Genomic DNA, 13,255 nt, shown 5'->3' on the forward strand with positions numbered 1-13,255 from the left:
TAATTTCCCTATGTTATAAGCTCTGACTTGTTTTATATAAGCAGAGGCCAATTATGTAAATTAATAAGTGTACCTGTAGATAAACAGAAAATACATATTTAAAGAGTGAGGGAAAAGTAAGGAAAAAGAAATCATGTGGAACAGATTTTGTCAGTAACAACCAAATGCTACTGAGACAGTGAAATTGTTTAAAATGATGAGTGTCATCTCTTCCTAGTTTCTGTTTAGCACCTGAAATGGTTATTACCTCCTGTGGCTAAATGTCATCTATTCTTATGGCAAACATGGGCCTATAGTAATCTCTAATTATAATCCATATTTAATGTGAAACCAAGAAAGTTATATTAAGTTACAATATACTTCATGAAAATATAAACTTCTCAGAAACAAACATACAGTACTAAAGCTCTAATGTTTTTTTCTTTATTTAGGCAAATTATTATTTTCTTTTTTATTTTTTTAATTTCTTTTTTTTATTGCATTTTAGGTTTTGGGGTACATGTGAAGAACATGCAAGACTGTTGCATAGGTAGGTGAAAAGGAGGAAGGCAGCAAATCACACTGCCATGTGTGTACCTATGCAAATTATTATTTTCAAATAAATGACAGTGAGTTGCCTCTCAAAAAGAGTGGTACAAAAGTTAAATAGAGATAGCTTTGAAACCTAAGTAGCTGATCATTTCAAAATAAAATCTTAGAAATTTGTCATAATTATAATAAAAAAGATAATTAATATTTATTTAACACTTATTGTCTTATTTCATTAGTGTAAATATTTTAGGAAGTGGATATTGTCAGCATTTTATAGATGACAAACTAAGCTTCATGGTCCATGAATGACTACAGTCTTTATAAACATGATTCTCAGCATAGAGACCTGGGTCAAAAATCTAGTTCCGCTACACTTGAACTCTGAAACAAAAGACAACCTATTACATATCTTTGTCTTTAGAATTCTTGCTCCAATAATTGGGGTAATTATCTTACAGGATTATTATTAAGAGATTACCTATGGATGAACCTGGCCAACAGAAGCATTAAACATGTTGGAAACAATATTGTACTGCTTTAGTATTTACGTAACTATTGTTTACCACTATAAATATTGTTATACTATTTTATACCCTTCACATTTCTATCAACAAAAATACTTTTATTTTTAAGATTTCAATTTTCTTTCTTCACATATGACTAAAAGGGCAAAAAGTACAGTAATCATAATTGTAAGTATTCACCATAAGCTATTTGTTCAGAGATGACATTTCAAAAATAATCTTATTTCCAAACTGAGTCCAGTCTCTTGAGGAATAAGTAGAGTATGTAAGAAGTTCTACATTGCCAATATTCACAGCCCTAGACCATTTACATACCTAAAAATGTAGGAGACATAGAAACAAATTACTATTTATTGTCCTAACACTGACATTTTCCTGAAACTAGCTAGTAATCAGTGACTAATTCAAAAGATAATCACTCTCTACAATTGACTCATTTTTAATAGTTTTGGTGGAACCTTCAGAAAAAGGTCACTTACTATCATCCCAAAGAAAAGATTCTAGGAGCCTAACAATTTCTCCCTCGTGTGTGATTATTCTCCCCATTAACCTTTTAAATGCAATTATATGAGTTTATTAACAAGAAACAAATCTGTTAAAACTCAAGAGGATTTTTATGACATATGACTTGTCATTTTAAAACATTAATCTCACTCACCCTACATTACAGCCAACCCCAAATCATCTTAGGAAGTTCATTGTATGTGCCATTAGCAAGCACAAAATAAAGGTCTATTATTACCACATAATGTAAATGATTTTTTAAAATGTCAGTAAACTCTCATCTAATCAGTTTGTCTTCTCCAGACCCATTTATTATTAGCAAAGGTAATAACACTTGGAATATTGGCCTCTCAGTATTTCACTTAAGATCAACCATTATTTAATAATTCTCTGCAGTAGCATAAATCTGATAAATACTTCTTACAAATCACATAGAATTTTACATAAATTATTTTTTGATGAGTGAATTATAACAGTAAATTTGTCTTGGTGATGCTATGTTCATGTGGGAAGTGCCTTGAACATGGAATATCACAGAAATGTTATTTTTAAAAGAAACACTTCAGTGTCCTTTCATTCTGACAAATAATTATTAAATGTCCAACTGTATTCAGCCTTAATTATTCAGCTTCACTTTCTATTGAGTAGTCTGCTTCTGGTTTTCTAAGTCACAATTTATAGTTGTCAAAATAGTTTCCCCCATTTCTAAACTCCTTGCTACTACCATATTAATGAACCAATTATTATTAACCCCAAAATACTTGCCACATTTAAATTGCATTTCATGTCTCTGATCTGGGAGGGCCACCCCACCTCATCACTAACTGATGGAATCTTAGATATTCCTCAAAGGCACTTTAAATAGAGTCCAAACGTAGTATCTCCCTACAGTAAATTGCTAGAATTAAAATAAGGAATACTCAAACACATAAACAAATGTCATTCCTTTTGTTGTCAGAACCTCCCTCACAAGAGTAACAAATTGTATAGAAGAAAAAGGAATACCAATGGGTGCCTTCCCTGGAGAAAGGACTTACATTTTCCCAGCAACTTCAGAGGTGATCACACCTTTTAAAGACTTAGGCATACATTTAATAAATACTGATTCAGTGCCTACAATATACTAATACATTTCTAGGGGGCTAATAATAAGGTAGGCAAACTTACACGCTAATGGAGGGAGAAAGATCATACAAAAGCAAACAAATAAATGAACGTGACAATTTTAGATGACACTAAACCCTAAAGAAATAAAAATATGTAAGATAAAGTGCTGAAATATCACGGTTACCACAGATGGAACAGTCAGGGAAGTCAGCTCAAATAAGTTGACATTTGAAATAAATAAATGTAAAACTAAATAAGAAAAAAAACTGAATGGCAGGAACAAACTGAATAGCCACCTCTGAACTATTCTTAAAATCTCCACCTTCTTAAAATGTATGTGCTTTCCAGTTAGCAGGGCTCTGAACTAGATAAGGATTGAAGGTCAGAACAAAGGCCTCTAGGACTTACACATAATCCAGGAAGTTCAACCCTGAAAATGGTGGCTATGAGATAGATTATTATTTTTTTAATTTCTTAAATTATAACACAAATATTTAGTAGTGCCTATTATATGCAAAATACTGTTATAGGCAATTTTTATTATTAGATGAGTCTTAGCAAACCCAGGACTGGTTTAAGATATCACAAACTAAATTGTTCATAAGCTGATGTATTCAGCAGAGATTCATTGAACTTCATGTACTTAGCTAGCATTAACAGGATTTTTAAATTACCCTACTCTTCCTGATGATGTAAAAAACTGTTTTTGACATCCTCCTTGACATTTTAAAGCAAAAGGTTACATTTCAGAATGATAATGCTCTTGCCTTTTTTTCCTCCCAAATTTGTCACCACTCATTCCCCTTAGCATATATGATGTTAGCATTATTAACCATTTTGACAATGCTCACAGCTATGACTTGTTTTCAAATGCTTGCCTGACTCCAGAGAAGAAAGTTCACTACTGGCTACTTAAACAAAACCACTTTTGAAGGACCATTATGATAATTTTTTAAGTGGAAAGTTTCCCAGCATGCTAAATACTTTCAAAATGAAAACAGAATATTTATAAAACAGATCAAAAGTGCTTCAGAAAAATTATTACAGGATAGTGACTCAATAAATAATGAAAGCTTATTTCAGGAATATAGCACCTTTCAGCCAAAGTGCTTTATGTATGGAGATAGCTTCAATCATTCTCTCCAAAGCAGAATACACTTTATATCACAGTCATTTATGATGGGAAAAATAAAATGGCTGTACCTCACTTAAAACACAAGGAGTGTGTTAGATGACGAATTGTGATCAGTAAAATGCATTTAGTTTAGTATGGCAGTACTCAAGCCAAAAGTTTCATAAAAATTAATTTCATCCTCAAATCAATTATGAGAATGCAAGTCCAAATTGTATAGTCAGTGTAACTGAAAGTCATGAGGACAGACAAAAAGCTGGCACAAGTTAAAGGCCAATATCCAGCACATCGACCTAGACGTATTCTTATCATAGCCTCTGTGCACCCAAAGCAAGAAAAAGCAAAGAAAAAAAAGCCGACAACAATACAAAATATGGTGGTACCCATGTTTCATGTCTTCCTTGACCCCTAAATCCCAAGTAAACAGGTGAATACACACTGAAATATTGAAAACTGCCTTTCAATATAAAAATCAAGCCAAAACATGGGTTTGGCTACATGTGAATTAGACTTCAGCAAGTAAAGGATAATTATTTTAAAAAGGGAAAATCCTGTTTCAAAGTACCTTTACTTTTTCTATGGTTTCTTTTTATGTATGCTCAAAAGATAAGATTGTTTTGGATGTTTACATGAAATTCATGAATAGTTGTATTCTATATAAACAGATTAATTTCAAAACTAGACATGATATTATAGAAATCAAGCCCATTTTCTTACCTGGTGCTCTAACAACGTGAGAAAATCAATGCAGCATCATACTGTTAAGTGTCTCTATGATGTCATGCTGTGTATTTCATAGATTATATTTCCACAATTATAAACTAATCCCTTTATAATGCCATCTTAATAGTTTACTACTGAGTCCAGATGCTTGTGGAACTAGTTTTAAATATTCCATCAACCATTCTAATTATTGATCTACTCTTTCATGTATGGATGGAGGATACATTTAACTTTTCTTTAAAAATAATTTTCCTATATGGAACTGAAAATCTCCATAACTTCAGAACAGCTCAGATTATTATTTGAGGCATTTCTATGAATTCTATCAATTATATTTTTTTGCTCCATTTTTTGTCTTCCTTTAAACTCTCTGACTTTCATTGTCTGCATCATAATATTGGTCCTTTCCATTGCTTGGCATTTTTTCCCTAAATACACTTTTTTCTTGAACCAAATATTTGTATTTTATCATTTCATTTCCTAACTGTCTGTATACTTCTAAAATCTGCTTACATTTTATATTGCCATTCCTAAAATTTTTCTTCACCTCCAGTTGCACATTTTCTTGTTTTGTATTTTCAGCTGTTTGCTGATTACTAACTTCTGCTTATTCTACAAGTTCCTGAAACTTAACATTTTCAATGAAATAAGCATCTCTTCCTAGTAATGTGGTTGGTTAGATATTTAGACTGACTACGAAAAAGTAAAAGCAATTAAACAAAAAATTCTAAAAAGCATTGTTAAGCCATCAAAAGCATAACACTAGTTCAGCAGAGACAAGGTGAAGGCAGGCATGAGAAACAAGTGGAGCATTGGAGCAGCCTGTCATCCCGAGTGCATTTGTCAAAGGCAGAAAGTTTTGGTACACACACCTGCTGGGGGAAGGTAAAAATGGTCTGAACTCAGGGCATGGCCAAAGGAAAGAGCCTTATAACTCATAATTTATAAAATATATATGTTATATGTAATTATATATGATTAAAATTATTATTGTATATATGAGTCATACACAAGTAAATATGACTCAGAGTACCAGTCAATTTTATTTACAATGTAAAACTATGCCCACTCATGTTAATTTATAGCTCACTGATTATACAGCACAAGAAGACTGAAGAAAGAGCAGTGTGGGTTGAGAAGGGTGGAGAGTGTCAGAAAACTGAGACCAGAATTCTGAATGAATTCAGCCTAACTTGCTGGATTAAATTTGACAAATTTCTGAGAACATCCAAGGCTGAGTATTACCTTAGGTACAGCAAAGTTTAGTATGGCTTAAAAAATCTTATACATATGTAATATATATTATAAATAACGATATATATATAGTTACACATATAGTTATTACATAATATATAACATCTCCAATAATCAGAAAAAAACAGTCAAGAAGAATATATTGTTATACTGGAAGCACTATATACACACACACACACACACACACACACACACACATATACACACACACACAAATATGAAACAATATATACAGCTATAGTGCTTCACACATATATAGTGCTTCCTACATATATAGTTTCATATATATGAAATAATATATTTCCCAATTAAGAAGAAATGTATTTTCCAAAAATAAAAATGTTACAAAAATAAAATGCTACAAGCTTATTGTTAAAGCTTATTAATTATAATAGAAAGCAAAACATTTAAGAAAAGTATCATTATATATCTACATTTACAAATTGACATTTATAGTAAATATATATCATATGTAATATAATCTTATAATATTTAATATGTAATATGTCAGAATTAATATCATTTATTAAATAAGCATAATTACTAAATAATTATTGACTATAGAATGTGTGATTCTTATGAAGTATGACCAGAAAGTAAATCAGAGAAAATAAAATCATTCAGAAGAGTAGAGAAATTAATGTTCTTCTGTGATATCAGGAAAAATTACCAGAATAATATGTTTAGATATGATGGGATACAAAAAGAGAAACAGCCACCAACATGTGATTTTTCTATATAAAACCTTTATAAATATGGCCAATCATTTTTCTATACAAAACCTTTATAAATATGGCCAATCAATGAGGGCAGTCTGGCATTGTGGAAATAGTCTCTACATCTGTGTTTATCATTTAATTTAACTACGTTACCTATACTGTGAGCCTTGGTTTTGCAATAGTCAAATGGGAGTAATAATACTGATGGCCAAATGAAACCATGTGTATGGGACTTAATAACTAGTATTGAACTAGTGTCTTTGTGAACATCTAGAATTTGTTTCTTTGTGTCCTGAAAATAGAATCCATACTTTTTCTTGGGGCCAGTGTCAGCATACTGTCATACAAAAATAAATAAAACAACAACCACAATGCAAACATCACAAAAGTACTGATGAGAGGGATCTTTTCTGAAGGATTTCTGGCAATACTAAAAAGAGGTTTAAAAGAATATTGCATGCAGCCCTCTGAAACACACTTTAAATGCCTCTATCCTAAGTTCTATTACTCAAAGCAGCAGCTCAACTCGTCCCCTCTATAAATCTAGTGGTCCTGTGCGTTTCCCTCAAGGGTCACATGCACCATTTCCTGTCTGGAGACACTTGGATTCTCTCTGCTCTCTTACTTGCTCACATCTCCCAAAGGCTGTTTTTCCAGCTCACCAAAGGTACCAGTAACTAATATACATAAAGTTTTAGGCAAAGAACAATTGAAAACTTGCCAGACACCAGCACTTTATTTCCTTTCCATAATGACTAATTACAAACTTGTACTACAACTCTGAGGCAAAAAAGTAAATATGATTCAGAGTATCTGTCAATTTTCATTTACAACATGAAACTATGCCCACTCATGTTACTTTATAGCTCATTGATTACACAGCACAAGAAGACCGAAGAAAAAGCAGTGTGGGGTGAGAAGGGAAGAGTGTCAGAAAACTGGGACCAGAATTCTGAATGAATTGAACCTAATTTACTGAATAAATTTTGACAAATTTCTGAGAAATGCCCAAGGCTGAGTATTACCTGAGGTATGGCAAAGTTTGGTTTCGTCTAAAAAATTTTGCAGCAATACCTCCCTACCTTTGTGTCTTATTCAAACTCAAGAAGCCTTAGCTATGCTCTGGAACTTCATGACTTAATGATCAGCAACCGCCCCTCTGTGTCTTCCATCTTTAAGTCTTTCCTTCTTATTCAGAATACTGACACACAAGAAAGTAGCATAAAAACTCTTCCCTCTACTAAATGCATCAGACTTGTTCAACTCTATATTGATTTCCACATTTTCCTTATCTTGTTATAATTCTAATATTGAGACCATTGGTTTCTTCTTATTCTGTTGGTTCTACCTTTCCACTGACGACACTTGCTCATCTACAGGCCCAGGAGATAAGTAGCATGAACTACACTCCTCAGAAGAAAGGGGGCCGAGCACGTTGGTTCATGTCAGTAATACCGGCACTTTGGGAGGCCAAGGTGGGAGAATCACTTGAAATCAAGAGTTTGAGAATAGCCTGGGTAACATAGCAAGACACACACACACACACACACACACACACACACACACACACACACACACACACATTTTGTGTGTGTATATATATATACAAAATGTGTGTGTGTGTATATATATATATACAAAATGTGTGTGTGTGTATATACATATATAGTGTGTGTGTGTGTGTGTGTGTGTATGGGGGTGTATATATATATGGGGGGGTGTATATATACAAAAAAAAAATTAGATGGATATGGTAGCATGTTTCTGTAGTCCCAGCCACTCAGGAGGCTGAGGCAGGCAGGATTTTGAACTGCAATGAATCAAAATTCTGCCACTGCACTCCAACCTAGGAGAAAAAGTGAGATCCTGTCAAAGGAGGGAAAGACGGAGGGAGGGAGGGAGGGAGGGAGACGGAGGTGGAGAGAGAGAGAGAAAGAGAAGGGGGGAGGAGAGAGAGAGAGAGGGAGAGGATTAGAGATTATGCTAACCAGGAGTTCCCTCCTTCAAGAATTCCCAGAAGTGGCTGTGCACCAAAATCACCAAGGAAACTTGAAAAGTTTTGGTTCTGGTATTCAACTCCAAAGTTACTGCCTTGAAAATTTATTATAAAAAAGTAACATTTGGTTTTACAGGGTTGAGAACTACTGCTTTAACTAAAAGAATGGCTGGCTGACTAATAGGTCTTAGAATACTTCAGGATAAGGAAATTCTATGAAGAGAACCAAAAACGAACTCCTCAAAATTAATAGAATAGAAACTGATAATTTTCTAATACCCTCAAAGAAGTATATTCAGTGCAATACTTATTAAATAATCAAGTGTTGAATACACTGCTTTGTTCTTATTTAATCACTGAAATTGTCTTGTGAGAGTTGTGACTCATTTTCTTATGTCTTATTTTGTAGTTCCTGGAAACAGGATGAGAATAAAGTTATCTCATGGGTAACTTTTAAAACAAATTTTCTTACTTGAACTTGTTCTAATAGATCTAATTTTCTAACTGATTGCTTCTTCATAAACCCTGAAAGTCCAAAATTCAAGTCAGTAGAAGCAGAATGTTTGAAATTCAGATTAGTACTTTCATTTCTTTATTTCTGTATAAAGTGTTCTTCCATCCTCGCTAGTATAATTCAAGTAAACTTTGATATACATTTTGACATTCATTATTTCTTCTTGTCTATAAAAATGTTTCAATGATATGCTATGCTCTGTAGACAATGTTAAAAACAGTTATATCAACTGGCTTAATTTATTAAATACTATTCAAAAAAGGGAAAACTTAACAAATCCCATTTACCTTACATGTAGTGGAAAGTTGTGAAGTGTAAGAGTGTCATTCCCTTTCTTGGCTTGACGGTAGTCAAATGCTTTGTATAAGACAACAACATGGAAAAAAAATATTTCACTGCTTCACTCCTTAACCCAAGTTGATACACATATAATTAATTTCCTCTAAGAGAAATAGTTGTATTCGTTGCTATTGTTGTTTTCACGACTACTCCATGAATAGATTTAATACCTATGGCTTTTAGACCAATAGAACACAAAGTCTATTTTAATTTTATTGTCTATCTTGTCTTTTCTTCAGCAGATCTTCTCAATACCTGAGGTTTGAGTGAGTATCTTGAAGTTAATGACTCCCAATATATACCATATGCTCACATTTCTATCTTAAACTTCAGACTAGTGTGTTTATTAGGTGTATTTGTCTGTCCTCACACTGCTATAAAGAACTACTTGAGACTGGGTATTTAATGAAGAAAAGAGTTTTACTTCACAGTTCTGCAGGCTATACATAGGAAGCATGGCTGAGAGGCCTCAGGAAACATACAATCACAGCAAAAAGCAAGGGGAAAGCAAGCACGTGTTATCACGGCAGAGTAGGAACAACAAGCGCAAAGGGGAAAGTACTACACACTTTTAAACAACCAGATCTCCTGAGAGCTCACTCACTATCACGAGAATAGCAAGGGGAAATTCTGGCTCCAAGGTCCAATCAAATCCCACCAAGTCCTTCCCCCAAAATTGGAAATTACAATTTGGCATGAGATTTGGGTGGGGACAAAGAGCTAAACCATATCCCTATGTAATACACCTCTATATTAAAAATTCAAAACAAAAAATTGAATAAAAATTCAGCCTACATTATTCCCTCAACCTTAGCTCCCACCTCCATTTCATAGTAAAGCTATCACTTCTTCCTATAGTAAAAATCAAAAAAGAAAAGGAACTTTGATCCTGCTCTCTTTGTCTCTATCTGTGCTGTTAATCTTTCACTAAGTATCTCAACTCTTCCTTAAACTACTGAAATCACTTGTTTACTAGGCCATGTGCTACTTGTCTCATGTATCTTTTTCTAACAAACTTATCTGATTATATCACTGTCATTGATACTTCAATGACCCTCCCCCACTGTTAAATAAAGGATAAAACTAATAATCCAAACAATTTAACATTATTGTGAGTGCAGCTCCTTAGATTTTTGCCCACTCATCCAATATCACAATGTACCAAGCTCCCCACATTGGAAATTCCAGCAATCCTAACTTACTCAAAGTTACCTCAAGACTCTGGGCTCTCTCCTACCTCCATGCCTTATTATCTTAGTTCCCTCGATTCTTTATATCACTCTTTCATTCTTCATGAAAAGCAGCTCAAACTGACCCTATCAAGGTGATTCAAGCAGAAAGGAAGTGTTCTGAAAACATATCTAAGGCTACAGGAAATCACTGAGAAGTCCTAAAAAACAAATTCCCCTCCCCCCAAAAAATAGTAGAAACAAAAGGAGGTGAGATCAGATATTGCAACCCAGCTTCTACCTTCACTGGACCAAGGATGGCACAACTGGTACTGCTATTCCTAGAGACTGGATGTCGGAGGCACTGCTACTGCTACTGCTACTGCTACTGCCACTGTTGGACTCAGGTGGGATGGTCTAATGGCTACACCTAGCAGTCTGGCTCAGTTTCCCAGAGAGATGAGTAAAGTGAGTCTCTCTGGCATTATTTACTCCTATCCCAAACAGTACAGAATTGCCAAAATATAGAAAAGGTATTTTGATGCTAAATAGCAAAACAAATAAAAAAGCATATTGTGTTTATTTTCTACTGCTACTTTAACAAAGTACTACAGACTTTGTAGCTTAGAACAACACAAATATATTATTACCCTATAATTCCCGGAAGTCAGAAGTTCAAAATGAGTCTTGCTGGGTAAAAATCAAGGTATCTTGATTTTTGGGCCTTCCATACTCCTTCTGGAGACTCTAGGAAAGAGTATGTTTCCTGGCCTGCCCCAGCTTCTAGAAATTCCCTGTATTCCTTGGCTTCTGGCCCTGCATGACTCAGATCTCTGATTTTGTCATCATTTCTTCTCCCCTGATCCTGGCTCTCCCTTCCACTTCTAATGACTAAATAATCCAGGGCAGCCTTCTCAAAACTTTGAACTTGATCGCATCTTCAGAGTTCTTTTTATTATGTAGGGTAATATATTTACAGGTGTTAGGTATTAGGATGTGGACTTTTTGGGATGGACATTAATCTGCCTAACACGAACAGAAACTAAAAGAAACAGAATTCGTTTTCCATGAAGCCTTTCCGGATTCCCACAGACAAACAAAGGCATCTTCCCTGTAGTTTCATAGAGCATATTTTGTTACATTTCTATTGTTGGTGCAGGTGCTGAATTCCCAGTTTAGACTACTAAATTGTGTGTGTGTGCCATCTTTATCTCTGTCTTCAGTCATGATTACATACTTAATACCTAGTAGATATTAACAAATATTGGCTGATTGAAAAAGTACTAATCACAATTGAGATTAAAATTACAGCATTCTTAAATTAAGACCTTTTCATTGTATCCTGATTGAAATCTGTTTATCTATATTTGGTTACTAGACATTGTTGTATCATGGCAAAAAGAGATAAGTAAATTAATCAGCTCCAAAACTAGTAATTTTCAAGACTGACAAATATTAATATTAAATAACACATTCCCCTCCTTTGGCATTACCTGAGGATTTTTTCTCATCTATTTTTTTCTACAGCCCACAAAAATTTACTGTATGTATTATAATATAACATCATGTAAAAACAATCGAAATTTACATATTTGGAAAATAAAGAATAGTTTGCAAACTTATAGGCAAGGTAAGAAATTAGAAATCTATCATTGTGGAAAATAATATGTTTCCTTATAACTACATTTATTTATAAATACCATATGCAAAAAAAAATTCATCATTATATTAAGCTTTAGTTTTAACAAATGACAACTAGTTTTCAAAATGTACTTTTAGGGTTCTCCTCCAATGGCAAGAAAAAATCTTCAGTTGTATATTACTGAAAGCAATGAAAAATAAATATAATATCTCTGCCAATAATTCTAGGTAAGTCTAATTTTGTTCAGGTAGGTAAAGAATATTGATATTAGTGTGATTATATTTATTAACAAAAATCTGAATACCTGAAATAGTTTTCTGTGACAAAATGACAAATGTTCAATGAAATATTTACTGGGTTGGTATCATGTTTCACAGACTGTGGAATAATTGAGCGGAATGGCACACATTTGATCAATGCTATGAAAAGCCCTGGGAGCCTGGATAATTTACCACTAACTAAAAATGATTTTCTGTATATATAACTCATCAGCAGCATCATTTGGAAATGGCAGGCAATAACAGCTATAAAGCTAGGTGCCACTGTCATATTCAAAGAATGGGATTAGATTTTCTAGTTTAGTTTTGCTCACCATTTCACTCCTTTGACTGCCATAAAATGAAATTAACACCATTCTCATTAGACATATCTAGGAAAAAATAAGAGAGTCACAACATGAAACAAATAGAGACTTTTTAAAATAGCTCAACTCCTTGTCAGTTAGTGCAAACAATCTATAGACTACAATCTATAGACCTACAATGACCTACTAGGCCATTTGTACAGGTACAATGCTTACAAAGCAAGTAAGCATTGTACCCGTACAAATGTAAATTTACAACTAAGTTGTAACTGCCCAACAGGTTCACCTTGCCCACTGCCTAGATGGAGCCAATGTATCAGGCAGGGGAACTGCAATGGATAAAGCATAATGCTTGCAGAGCCAGCTGTGTGAAAGACCAGAGTTTTATTTTTATTTTATTTTTTTTTCCCATTTATTTATTTTATTGCATTTTAGGTTTTGGGGTACATGTGAAGAACATGCAAAATTGTTGCATAGGAACACACGTGGCAGTGTGATTTGCTGCCTTCCTCCCCATC

The sequence above is a fragment of the Cebus imitator genome, unplaced genomic scaffold (genome assembly GCF_001604975.1).
Source record: "Cebus imitator isolate Cc_AM_T3 unplaced genomic scaffold, Cebus_imitator-1.0 Scaffold26, whole genome shotgun sequence".
Classification (NCBI taxonomy): domain Eukaryota; kingdom Metazoa; phylum Chordata; class Mammalia; order Primates; family Cebidae; genus Cebus; species Cebus imitator.